Genomic DNA, 12,218 nt, shown 5'->3' with positions numbered 1-12,218 from the left:
TATCATTCTGTAATTTCTTTGTTAGATACCTACCGCATCTTCTAAAATTTAGCAGTTGCAAAATTTGATTATGGACGATTAACACTAGGAATATTCAATTATTGCATAGATTAAAAATTGGGCATAAACAAAAGGCAAATATGAATCTTGGCAATGGCTACCATTAATCTACTCAACTCAAATAAGTCAAAACACCTGGACTAAATCGCAAAACCATATGTAAGGTTTTATATGAGGAAAACCATCCCTTACATTTGAAGAACCGCAAAACCACATGTAAGGTTTTATATTTGGAAAACCATGTCTTACATTTGGAAAACCGCAAAACCATATGTAAGGTTTTATATTTGGAAAACCATGTCTTATATTTCGAAAACCTTCATATAAGGTTGACACCTTAAAATATAGTATTACAATGGATCTATGAAATCCTTAGAAAAAAGTTGTTTTTGATGTTGGAAAAATATCTAATTGACCATCTCGTAAAGATATACATGCGCGAAAAAGATATTTCAAAGTCCTAAAAATAGTCCTTGAGATTCTCATGCATTTTACATATATGCTTGATTTGAACAATTTTTGAATTCTAACATTTTATAATTAAAAATAAATTAAATTCTCACAACATCCTAATAATTAATTTTCCACTCCGCAACTGATCTCTTCACAAACTTCAAAGGTTGACCATATTTGATTGTTAAAGGTTGCAACCTTATGCAAACCACGCTGTTAATGTTTGTCACATTTCATATTAACAACTGTTTGAAACAGTATGCATCCTAATAAAGATGACATTTACCTACCCAATAATGTTTATCAAATTTCATATCAACTACTTTTTAAACCATATGCATCTTAATAAAGATGATATTTACCTACACAATCTGCCCATGCACTGAATATTCCCATCCACACTATTCATCATCCCAGTTCTGATGAGAACTAGGGGAAAATTTATCAAAATACACGTAACTTATTAATATTTAATATATTTAATATTTGGCCCCAAATCATGATTTATGAGGTTTTGGAAATTAAATGAAAATATTGGATAAAATGCTAGACCCCTTCATCTCCAAAACATATTTTGACAAGTTTCCCAAATAGTTTCCCAAATCTAAGACATTCCTAAACAACTAATATTGGATGCCATTCAAAATCCAAAATCAATATTTATCATGCAATATGCCTAAAGAACACATCTTAGAAGCAAGCACTAATCTTTGATGCCAAAAACAGTAGATAAATATTCTATAAAACTATTTAAATGAATGAAAAAGCAAATAGGTGAATTACCACCAAAAAGATTACAATCTGCTCAGAATTGAGTTTTTATTCTCATTGATGAATACATCTCTAAAGTCTAACATGCGAATTAAAACCCATACTCATCATAGCAGAAATTTATAACTCTGAAAAGTTTCAAATTAACCCTAAAAAACATCGCTTTCATTAAAGCTTCATTTACTGACTCGGTAAGAAATTACTAGCGAAAAATAAAACTCGGCAATAACTCATAAATCATAAGAATATACCACTGTAAAAAAATAAAGCATCAACGTTAAAAGCTTTAAGGATTTCCAATGGTGAGAACCCTGTAAAAACAATTCATAATAACTCTAGCAAACCGACTGGAGTAGGAGCTCTCATAAAAAATAGTTTTTCTTTCAGCATGTTTTCAATTGCCTCAGAATAGCGTATATTGCACAAAGGCATTCAATCATCGAGCCCAAATAAATCAAACAACATAAATAAATAATCCAGCCCAAATAAATCACACAACATAAATAAATAATATAAGTTGGAATTGAATTGGGGATTTTATAAAAATAAAAATAATAAAAAAAAGGAACGAAAAGAAAGAATGGATAATGTGGAATCAGAAAAGTGGTTTAGGTTTCTGTCACGGATAGTTCAGAAACACGGACCAATTTTGTTCATCACTTTCCACATATCAAAAGGTAGCAATGAAATGAAATAGGGCTTTGGATTTTAAGAGTAACAAAAAACAAAAAGTTCAAGAACTACGAGGGAGAAATAGAGATCAATGGTCCTCAGAGACTTAAATACAATGAATCACAGAATTAAATCGGTCATATTGTTGCAGTATTCTCTCATCACATGACCCATGGATCAAGAAACTTATCAATGAAAACAAGAAAAAAGAAAACCAGTACTCTCTAGCAGAGAAAGGGAAAAAGCATAGAGAGAGAAATGCTGAGGAAGCAGAGAGAGACAGAGAGAGGGAATAGGAGAGATAAACCCTAAAACGTTCAGCCAGTTCGCAGTGTCAATGGAAAACCCTAAGTTGCTCAAGGTTGTACTTTATATCGGCATCCCAAATGGCCATAACCAAAACCCTAAAGAAATACAAATCGTCGAACCCTAATTCCAGTAAAGTGCGGTTTATATAGAACCTAGGTTCTAACCGATCAAATCAGAGCCTACTTTTAAATAGTATCGATGTGGTTTTAATATTAAAAATATTTGTGATAGCTTTGAAATATATATTTATATTTATTTATAAAATTTAAAGTTTTAAAAATAATATAGACCTATCGATCAATAAATATCTTGAAAATTAACAATCCAAAAAGTGTTACAAAATACATTATTTTCAAAACTTGAAAGACATTTTTTTCTCATGTCCATGCATATTGATGTCGAGATGATCGACTAGAGTAATGATCCAATGCAACGGTTGTATCATAGTATAATGTAACGACACTTTTAAAAAACTATATTTGTGGTATTTGTATGACCTCAAATTTCGCACACACACTCTCTTAATCTCAATAATCAATCCCTCAAAAAAAGTTCAATTTGAACCCTAGATAGGGTCAAAATGAGTCCCCTCCAAAAATGAATCTAGACCATTCATTTTGTGAATTTCAAGATCATAGCCTTCATAAACCCAAAATCTTTTTTTTTTTTTTTTTTAACATTGTTCATCTATTGATAATAAAGAAATCCAAAAAAATTGGAAATGAAAAAATCCTTTTAAAGCCTAGATCTAAGTATCTCACCAAAATGAATGGCCATTGTTAATTGGGCTAAAAAAAATATTTTTCAGATTGTTCATTAGGATGAAAAAAATGTATATTTCAAATTTTGGATCAAATAAATGACATAAAATGGTTTTTTAAAGTTATTGCATCATATTACTATACAACGGTTACATGAAATCATTGCTCATTTGAAGATATTTGGGCATTAAAACAACTTCTTCTAGCAAGATTTTTGATGTAGGCTCAAATTTGATTGTTCAAAACCTTAGCTCTATATAAACTTTTCCTTCTGGTAAAGCCATCTTAAGGCCAAAACTTTTGTTGGCTAGGGTTTTAAGTTTCAAGTACACACCACGGACATCTAGCGTCCATTCCTTACGACTGACGGTGGGGATGAGATGTTCTCATGTGAATTGCCTAGTGATAGGAGTTTAATATTGAGCACGGTGGAGATTAATCGTAACTGGGTAATTCTCATGACATTGTTTTGCAATTAACCTCCATAGTTTCTTTTCTCTTCTTTTTATTTCTTATTTTTTTCTTGGGAGAAAAGTGTACAGAGAAATTATTTACTTTTGGGTGTTGTTTCTATAAAATTGGATCTTTAAATCAATCCAGGTGCACCGCCAAATTTTATCATAGCATGTAATTTTGTTGTCAAAAATTCTTAAGATTATCTGAAAATCTATGTTTATATCGAATTATAATTAAACTCAAGGAGATCTATAAACATATGAAAATCTTGAAAATGGATGGTCTAGATAATGCGTAACAAGATGCATTATTTCTGGGACTCAAAATCTTTTTTTTTTTTTTTCATATTCATACATCTTAATGTCGAAATAATCAATCAGAGCTTTTTTCAACATTAAAACAACTTTCTACAATGGATTTTTGAGGTGCATCTGTAATTCTATATTTTAAGGTTGCAACCTTATACAAACTTTTTCCTTTACTTTTAGTATGGTCTTGTCTGGCAGATTTAGGTAGTTGTGAGAGTATCATTGGCTAGACTTAAGAATTCAAATTAAAAAAAAAATTCACAAACTTTGTGAAACATCCCAAACCACCTAATTTGACAATTAATGGCTAACGGTAATTATAACCTCCTAGTACCAAAGTTAAATAGTCTCATATATACATTATTTTTGTTTTCTAATAAATGTTTTTGTTTTTAACAAATAAATATTAATATTTATTATTGTTAATAAAAAGAGCAAAGCATCAAAAGCACAAAGAGATGAAATAAAAGAATACACATTTTACTCCATACTTCCAGGGATAAACCATCTCATTCATAAAAAAAAGAATAGCCTCCAGAATCTCGAATTGGAACCCATGGATGGCTTTGCCTTCTTGGAAGCTACAATCTAGAGCCAATGAAATAGTCCGGCTAGAATTGATCCTATATTTTGATTGAACTATTGAAATAAACTTCATATAATCATTCATGAGTTTTTCATTTATATGAGTCTGATATCTAGATAATTAAGGAGATTTTAAAATCACAAGCTATCCTTGGTAGGTCTAACACAATGGGCACTTCAGAACAACTAAAAAGTGGAAAACAAATTGCATATGCATAAACGCATACTAGAAATATATTTTTCTTATTTTTACTACAGGCTATTCAAAAACTTTATGAACATAGCCACAACCAAAAAAATGAAAGTTGGACAATGTGATCTAGCACATGTATATAATTTTTAATTTTTTTTTTTCTTACTGACTATAATACTTACAAATGTCCAAATACAATAAAACTCACTTGAAATAAGTAAATAAATAAATAAATGTGGTTTTTACTTGCTGCCACTATTTATGACTTCTTTATTCAATAGAAAAAAATACTGCAAGCATGAAGTAAAGATGTCGGAAGATTACCTCAACCGAACATAGTAAAACCCACACCAGCCCACACCAGATCTAGCCTCAATGTCATAAACCATGGGCCATGCCACCCCTCCCCCTCCCCCTCCCTCTCCCCCTACCTCCCTCTTAGTTCTAAGTGGGGCGTGCAACCTCTTTTTATCTAATTAGTTATGAGAGCGATGAGATAGAGAGAAAAAAAAAACTATGGATGGCGTACGACCCGTTTTAATAGATTTTTCATGGGCTAAGGTTTCCCTAAGATTAGCTATCTTTATGCATATTGAATCCAGACCATTGATCATATGAGACGTATGGGGTGAGAGATTTGAGTCATCCAATCCTTAGATCAACCATCATGATTCAAATGAACGTGCTAGAACCTTATCCTCCAGCTTCCTAAACCTGATCCCATCAAATATTGACATATGGAAAATATTCACAATTATGCTTTATTTTTCCATAATCTTCTTATATAATATTTTGATTGAAATCAATATCCCTTAAATTTCAAATTATTCCAAAATATTATAACTTGATTTACAAGCTGTGGTGGCTTGGCCATAAAATAGTAAGAAGATATCCTATAAGTGGGGCGTGTCACCATAGGTGGTCACAAGTGGGCCCCACACAATATCACCATGTGTTATATTTATAGTGGGCCCATAGCTCATGGTGGGCCCCATATATTTAGTGAATTATAAAATTCATAAATTGATTTTTGGTTAATTGGAAATAAATTTTATTTTCTTCTGAATATCAAAATACTGAAAATTGAATATTCTCCCATTTTATAAATCTATTTTATAAAAATAAAATATCTAAATACTCATAAAAATTTAAACAATCATTATAAAAATCATTTAACGTCAAAATAATTAAAACCAAATAGTTTTGATGCAAATCGGATTCGATAAGGTCTATGAATTATAATATCACTGAAGCAGTCACTCTGATACAGTGGACGATAATTCGCACTTGCTTTCTCAAATTGATCAAGTGGTTCTCATGACCTATAGACCGCTACAAGGGTTCATTATTGGGCCACCAACATGTTGGGTGTATTTTTTGTCCCATATGAGGCTAAGTGCATGCGAACTAACGTTTGATAAAGGTATTAATAAAAGCGTGAGTTTTATAATGAACGCTTGATAAGTTGTCTTAATGAACGTTGGATAGAATATATATATAAGTTCAACAAGCTTAGCCGTTGAAAATATATCTTGAATGATAAACATATTTTTTAATCATCAGATAAGACTAAGTGTGTTTTAACGAATACTTGATGGATCGAAGATGTCAAATATATAGCAAAGACAATAACACACACTGCATAACTATCTTAATAGATGATCGATAAGATATGAGCACGGGTCTTGATAACACCTGCTCAAATATACCCCATGATATGAAAATATGATATGCTCAAGATTCTTTATATGAAGGCCCAAATATACCTTTGGAACCCTGACTCGTCAGTCAGCCTCTATATGTTCTGACTAATGACCGATAAAGAAATATGATAGCTCGTCAGTTAAGTCTGTTCAAGTTTAATTCAAGTTTAACTTACGGACAATAATAGAAGATATGAAAGTCATCTCGTTGTGAGACAAGTTATAAGATACATACACTCCTAATGCTTGATATGCTAATCGATATGATATATGGAGGAACTAGATACGGTTTAATTTCCCGACAACCGCTGTCAGTTACGCATGAATGTGATAACTTACGAGCAATGATAAGAGATCATAGGGATGTTTTTATTTGAGACATAACTCTGGAATGTAGCATATGGATGTCTCTCCACTAGATATTGGAGGAGTTGTGGGTGAAATGTGATATGACTCTTTTAACCCGTTGGTTAAAAATATGGGGTTCTAACAGATGGAGCATAAGGGAAACATTGCTATATGTTGATGTATTGAGGTAAATCCTTGAAGATATACATGTTGAGGTCTTATATATCTTAAAGTTCATGAATGATACAACTTGGGCAATATTTGGATTTGGCTTAACCTCGGTCTGTATCCACCGTCAGTTAAGATATGCCCTGACTGACACGCTCCAAAGCTTTATGTTTGGAATTTAGCCAAGATTCTCAAGAACCCATGTATGATGCATTATAACCCTCCCCCTGAAGTTTCATATCAATAAGAGGTAGCTTAGCCCATCATCCGCATGCTCCGATGGTTAAAGCTTTAAAAACCCTATATCTTGTATGTTAAAGTCAAGATGACATCCAGTCACCAAAATTGATATTTCTCTCTTAATATAAGGAATTTTCTCATGGGACTAAGACTATTCGATTCTTGACTCAGTGCTCTATCGCTCTTAAAATATGTGGCATTGGTTGAAACATTTTTACGATTCAAATCAGAAAGATCTTCAGAGGAAGATCCATCAGATCCGTACCACAAACTAATTTTAAAAGTCATAAAGAGTGGGGGCAATCAAATTATGATCTAAGACCATATCTACTAAAAAATGAGCAGATCTGCTCTCAGATCAGTGACAGAGCTACCATTGATCCAAAATACGAAATACAACATAAAATACAATAAAACTGTTTTAATTACAATAAAAATAAATAAAAGAAAAAAAATGCAAAAAGAGTAAGAAAATACCAATCGGGGCCAGTTGGCCCAGTACTCTTGAGGTTTCGAGGCCTCACTCGTATCAGGACCGACTGAGTTTATGTCGTGCGTCCTCTTTGTCTCTCTTCAGGTTTTGACCATGCCTTGACATGGTTAGATGGATCTCTTAATCTAAGGGTTGCATGTGCCTTAAAACTTAGGTTTTCCTAAGTCTAGGGTTTGCTCACAAGTTTTCTCTCTTTATTTCTCAGATTTCTTGACCTATGGGTTAACAAAGTCTACCCTAAATGAGTCACAAAATGTGTTTATATAAATGCTCAAATCATACTAGAATGGATATATATCAATTTTAAGCAGATTTGGCAGCCAAATTTCCATTTTGGAGGTCAAAAGAAGCACAAATCTAACCAAAATTAGCAATTACGTTTTTGTGATATTGCCTACCAAAAATCAGGTAAAAATAAACCGTTATATTAGTTTTACTTGATTTATTACTAAAACAATGGTCTTGTAGGATTCTAAATCACATGATAGAGATCACGAACTATGATGGTCTATAGTTCGGGGGTTTACTGAGATAGTGTGGTTTTAAGGGTTCATGAGTATTATAGAATTTGCCAATTTTAAAAATGGGGTGTCTACAATACTTATAGAGGAAGCGGTTGCCTCTGCAACTCCTTGACGATGCTGATGCATATTTCAGCAAAAATACATTGAACTTGACGGATTGTATCTCCTTCATCGAAAATCCATTTGCAAAAAGACTTGAACAATTGGGTTCACACCAAATTTCATGATTAAAGGATGCGAATGGAGAAAGCGACTGAAGATATATAGGGATGTGTTTGACTGAGTAGTAGAAATTGAACGAATGGGCCTCGAGAAGCAACAACATCATGGTTTTCCTTATGAGATAGCTCTGCTGGATCTCGAGTCTACAAATTCAAATTCGAATTAAAGATGAGTATCATCAAAGCTATATTAGTACAAATAGATTACTCAGTAGATCACATGATCATGAAACAATGTGAACAGATAAGCACAAATTCGAATACAAGTTTGCATGTAGTTGAGCGTGAATTCAAAAAGACCAGTGTAAGGAATTCAAATTCACATAGGGTGAAGATAAATATTAGATCCATGAGAAGACCAGTTAACAGATTCAAATTCACATGAGACCAGCTAGCAAATTTCAAATTCACGTAAAACCAGCTTGCAAGTTCAAATTCACGTGGAAATGAAGATAAGTAGGAAGACCAGGTCATGGATTCCAATACAAATTCATATGAGGAATCAGCGCAGAATTCAAGATGAAGATAAACCTTGCAAGGAGATCCACGATGCATATTAAAGGACCACATCCTTATGATTATTAGTTATAAGCCCTTGCTGATAGTCAAGGGGTTGCATATTTTGGTTCGTACACTCTGAGTGTTTTAGCATTTATTAGTATGAGTAAGATAGAGAGACTAGCTATTATAATATGTAGAAGATAGAGAGAAATAAATTTGTTTTGTGCTCCAAGTACCCACTTGAGGCCCGTTCTCAAAAGAGGAAGCCAACACAAGAGTAAGATCACTGCCTTAGATCACGTATATGGGATGATATCCTTTTGCTATTATTTCCTTTCATTTAATATGTCTGTATAGCTTTCTTTTTAGAAACAAATGTATAGGCCTCAAGGGCAGAATCAAGGGTAGTTGGCCTTATTTTCTTTCATTTGGTCAATGTAAATTGTAACAGATAATTAAACATCTGGAACTATTTCATTCCCAACGATATAAATAATAATAATAATAATAATAATAATAAACCCTATATTTCTGTTATATAGAAACACGTGAGCGAATTTGGCCGCGAATGTGGTGTCCTCTAGTAAAATTAATGGGAGTCTATATTTAGCATCTTAAAACACCCCCCGATTGTAATGTCCTCTAGTAAAATTAATGGGAGTCTATATTTATTTTAAGCATCTTAAAATACCCTTTTAAGCATCTTAAAACACCCTTTAAGCATAACATTTTTCGGAGTGTCCACAAAGTTAATCAATATGTAAATGGACACTATCCCAGTCTATGGACTACAGGTTCCCCCCCTAAAAACAAGTATGATGTCACACAAACCTGATGCGACCACAGCTCTAAGGTACATAGAGGTAATCTCTAGCATATGTACACGCTTCACCTTCAATGATGGTTTGTGTTCCCAGTACGGATCTCATATGTACATACAATGTAGTGGTTTAGTGATGAGGCTTTAGTCCTCGTCACTAGAAGCCAAACCATCACACACATCAATCACACACTCCATCAGTTCACACACCTGGGCAACTCCGACCTCATCAAGGGATGACCCATAAAAGCCTCATCGATTTTGTTCCATGTCCAGGCAATAGGGTTTTCCAACTCGACTGGCCTAGTTCATCAAGCCAAGTCTAAGTATAGACAAATAGCATTTTCCTAATCTCGGTCCAGCAGGACCATAATTCCACTGAGTTTATGTTCCACTATAAAAGTATTTTATATACAAGCTGTGAAAAGGCTTTTAATGGCTACATAAACCCAACAAAAAATACTCTAGTAAAGGCAAGGATCAACACATGCCTATCTTGGTGGCTTCCCTAAAGGCTCACATGTGCAGTTTGTGTGAAGGCTCTCAGGTTACATAAATTGTAGGCATGTCGGCTCTATCGCTGGAGGTAGACGTTGGAGCAGATCGAGAGGCGCATCACTCACACATTTGTATCCCACAGTTATGTTAGAAGAGCTGTTAGCGAGCATTCTCCTTGGGAGCCCTCATAGGCTCGAGAGATGAGGGCAAGGCCACACTTTAAGGACCTCCTTCTAGTATCTTCCTGATTTTATTTAATTTTCTCCTTTTCTTGAATTATGTGTATGGTCAAATTGGTAATTTTGAAAATCTTCATGATGCACACACACATGTATAAATTCAATTTTTTAAAGATGACGCATGCCTTCTAGAAAAAGAGACAGTAAACATGAGAGGTTGGGTCATGATTGCCTCAAGATGTGGGTAGAAGATAAAACCTATCACCGATTAGTATCATCATTAATAGTCTGATTTCATGTGGTTACCATTTTAGACTCATGCTACAGAGGAGTGCTCGACTAGTGTTATGACCAAGCCATGAGCTTGGGAGGTTAACTTCAAATCCAGCTCTAGGTTATAAAGCTAGAGGGAGAGAGAAAATTAGTTTACCCCATGGGCTGTTGGAGAGAGATCCAAAGTAGCATTGAAATTATTTTCAAAGTACTTCTAAAATTATATGAATGGAGTTTTTTTAATACTCTTTTGGAGGGTGGGGACATTACTGTTTGTTTACAACCAGATCTTCGAAGATCTCATATGAAATCTTATATGATTTATGCTTTAAACTAGATCAATTAAAACTCTATAAAAAGAGTGGGTTCCATCAAATTACAGTACATGAGATGATAGGTCTGTCAGGCTTGAAATTATATACAAACCAAGTAAAGAGACCAAGAAAACTAAAGGAAAATAAGACGAAAGAAAATAAATTGAAAATTGAATTACTTAGTTGGAAGCCTGCCCCTTAGGCCCATACTTGGAGTTGGTGGCTAGGATTAGACTAGCAAATGAAGTGTATTCATCCTCAACTCTAGGGAAATTTGTTTGAAATAGAGAAGCTTCTTGAGCTTGAAATGAGATTTTACCTACTGCTTGTTCTTCCTAGGTTTTGATTACTTAGGGAATTATTCATCATGAGGCATCTATTTTAGGATTTGCAGGGGCATGTTCTTCCTAAGGATTTGGTTTTAGGGTTTGCTTAGGACATGTTCTTTTTAAGGTTTTGGTTTTTAGTTTCAATATGTATTTTAGGGATAGCTATGGAGAATTGGGGCTCAACGGTCTAGGATTAGTAGGGTTTGAAGGCCAAATTTAGGAATGACTTGAATTCTAGAGCTCTTAGGTTTTTAAAGTTATGTTATAAAAGGTATCATAGTAGGGCTTATATAGGCTTCAACTGGCTCCTGAATTTATTAAAAATACGAGTCCTAGGAGATCTATCTCCAAAACTCTTGGGTTTGACTTTTGAGTAAGAATTCAGAATTTTAGGGCTATCAAAACTCCTAAAATATATAAGAATATGTCCCCTAGAAGTATAATTGATGGGGGATTTCTTAGAGTAAAAGTCATATGCACACTGGTCCTATCTGGATTGGGCATAGTATCTCCCAAAACTCTAGAGGCAATTAGGCACAGTGTCATGGTTTACATTATTGAGATCCTAGAGTCTTACAACACGTTTTGCGTCTTTATACCCTCGACAACTCTGGGCACCTTCAGATGATGCCAGACATCTTGTTGAGTCAAGCATTGTTGGTGTAATCAATTGTTGAGGTGTTTATGGGGTTGCAATATATGATTTTCTAGCTTTATGGGCTTTATCATGTTGTTATGTATAAGTCTTGATCAATTAGGATAAGTCCAGATAGATTTGGACATAGTTGGGTTAGATTTACTTTATATCGTAATATACAAAAAGTTGAAATACTTTACTTTATGTCATTATCTATAAGAAATGACCAAAACCAAAACCCTAAAAATCACACTATGTTTCTTTATCAAATTATATTGGTAAAGCTTTAGAATAGCCATTCAACACTCAGAGACCACACTAGCTTAACACACCACCATGAGTGAACTCATATCATCCTAATCCAAAATTTATCCCAAATCCTATAAAAATATCTTTGAAATC

At 33.7% G+C, this 12,218-nt stretch overlaps 4 non-coding genes across 4 annotated transcripts; all 4 read right to left on the bottom strand.

The window, feature by feature from the left end:
- Positions 1 to 1,311: 1,311 nt before the first annotated feature.
- Positions 1,312 to 1,403, bottom strand: LOC148780398 (small nucleolar RNA R64/Z200 family). Its single transcript, XR_016041827.1, has one exon. It is a non-coding gene; the product is annotated as a small nucleolar RNA R64/Z200 family (small nucleolar RNA).
- Positions 1,404 to 1,641: 238 nt separating this feature from the next.
- Positions 1,642 to 1,730, bottom strand: LOC148780397 (small nucleolar RNA U54). The gene has a single exon (XR_016041824.1). It is a non-coding gene; the product is annotated as a small nucleolar RNA U54 (small nucleolar RNA).
- A 145-nt stretch (positions 1,731 to 1,875) lies between these two features.
- Positions 1,876 to 1,949, bottom strand: LOC148780396 (small nucleolar RNA SNORD18). The gene has a single exon (XR_016041820.1). It is a non-coding gene; the product is annotated as a small nucleolar RNA SNORD18 (small nucleolar RNA).
- Positions 1,950 to 2,049: 100 nt separating this feature from the next.
- On the bottom strand, positions 2,050 to 2,128 carry LOC148780395 (small nucleolar RNA Z199). The gene has a single exon (XR_016041825.1). It is a non-coding gene; the product is annotated as a small nucleolar RNA Z199 (small nucleolar RNA).
- Positions 2,129 to 12,218: the final 10,090 nt, after the last annotated feature.

Source organism: Amborella trichopoda, chromosome 9 (assembly GCF_054954075.1).
Source record: "Amborella trichopoda isolate Santa Cruz 75 chromosome 9, AtrichopodaSantaCruz75HAP2 v2.0, whole genome shotgun sequence".
NCBI classification, from domain to species: Eukaryota; Viridiplantae; Streptophyta; class Magnoliopsida; order Amborellales; family Amborellaceae; genus Amborella; species Amborella trichopoda.
Note: the sequence above shows the minus strand (reverse complement) of the source record. Positions and strands in the feature narration are given on the sequence as shown.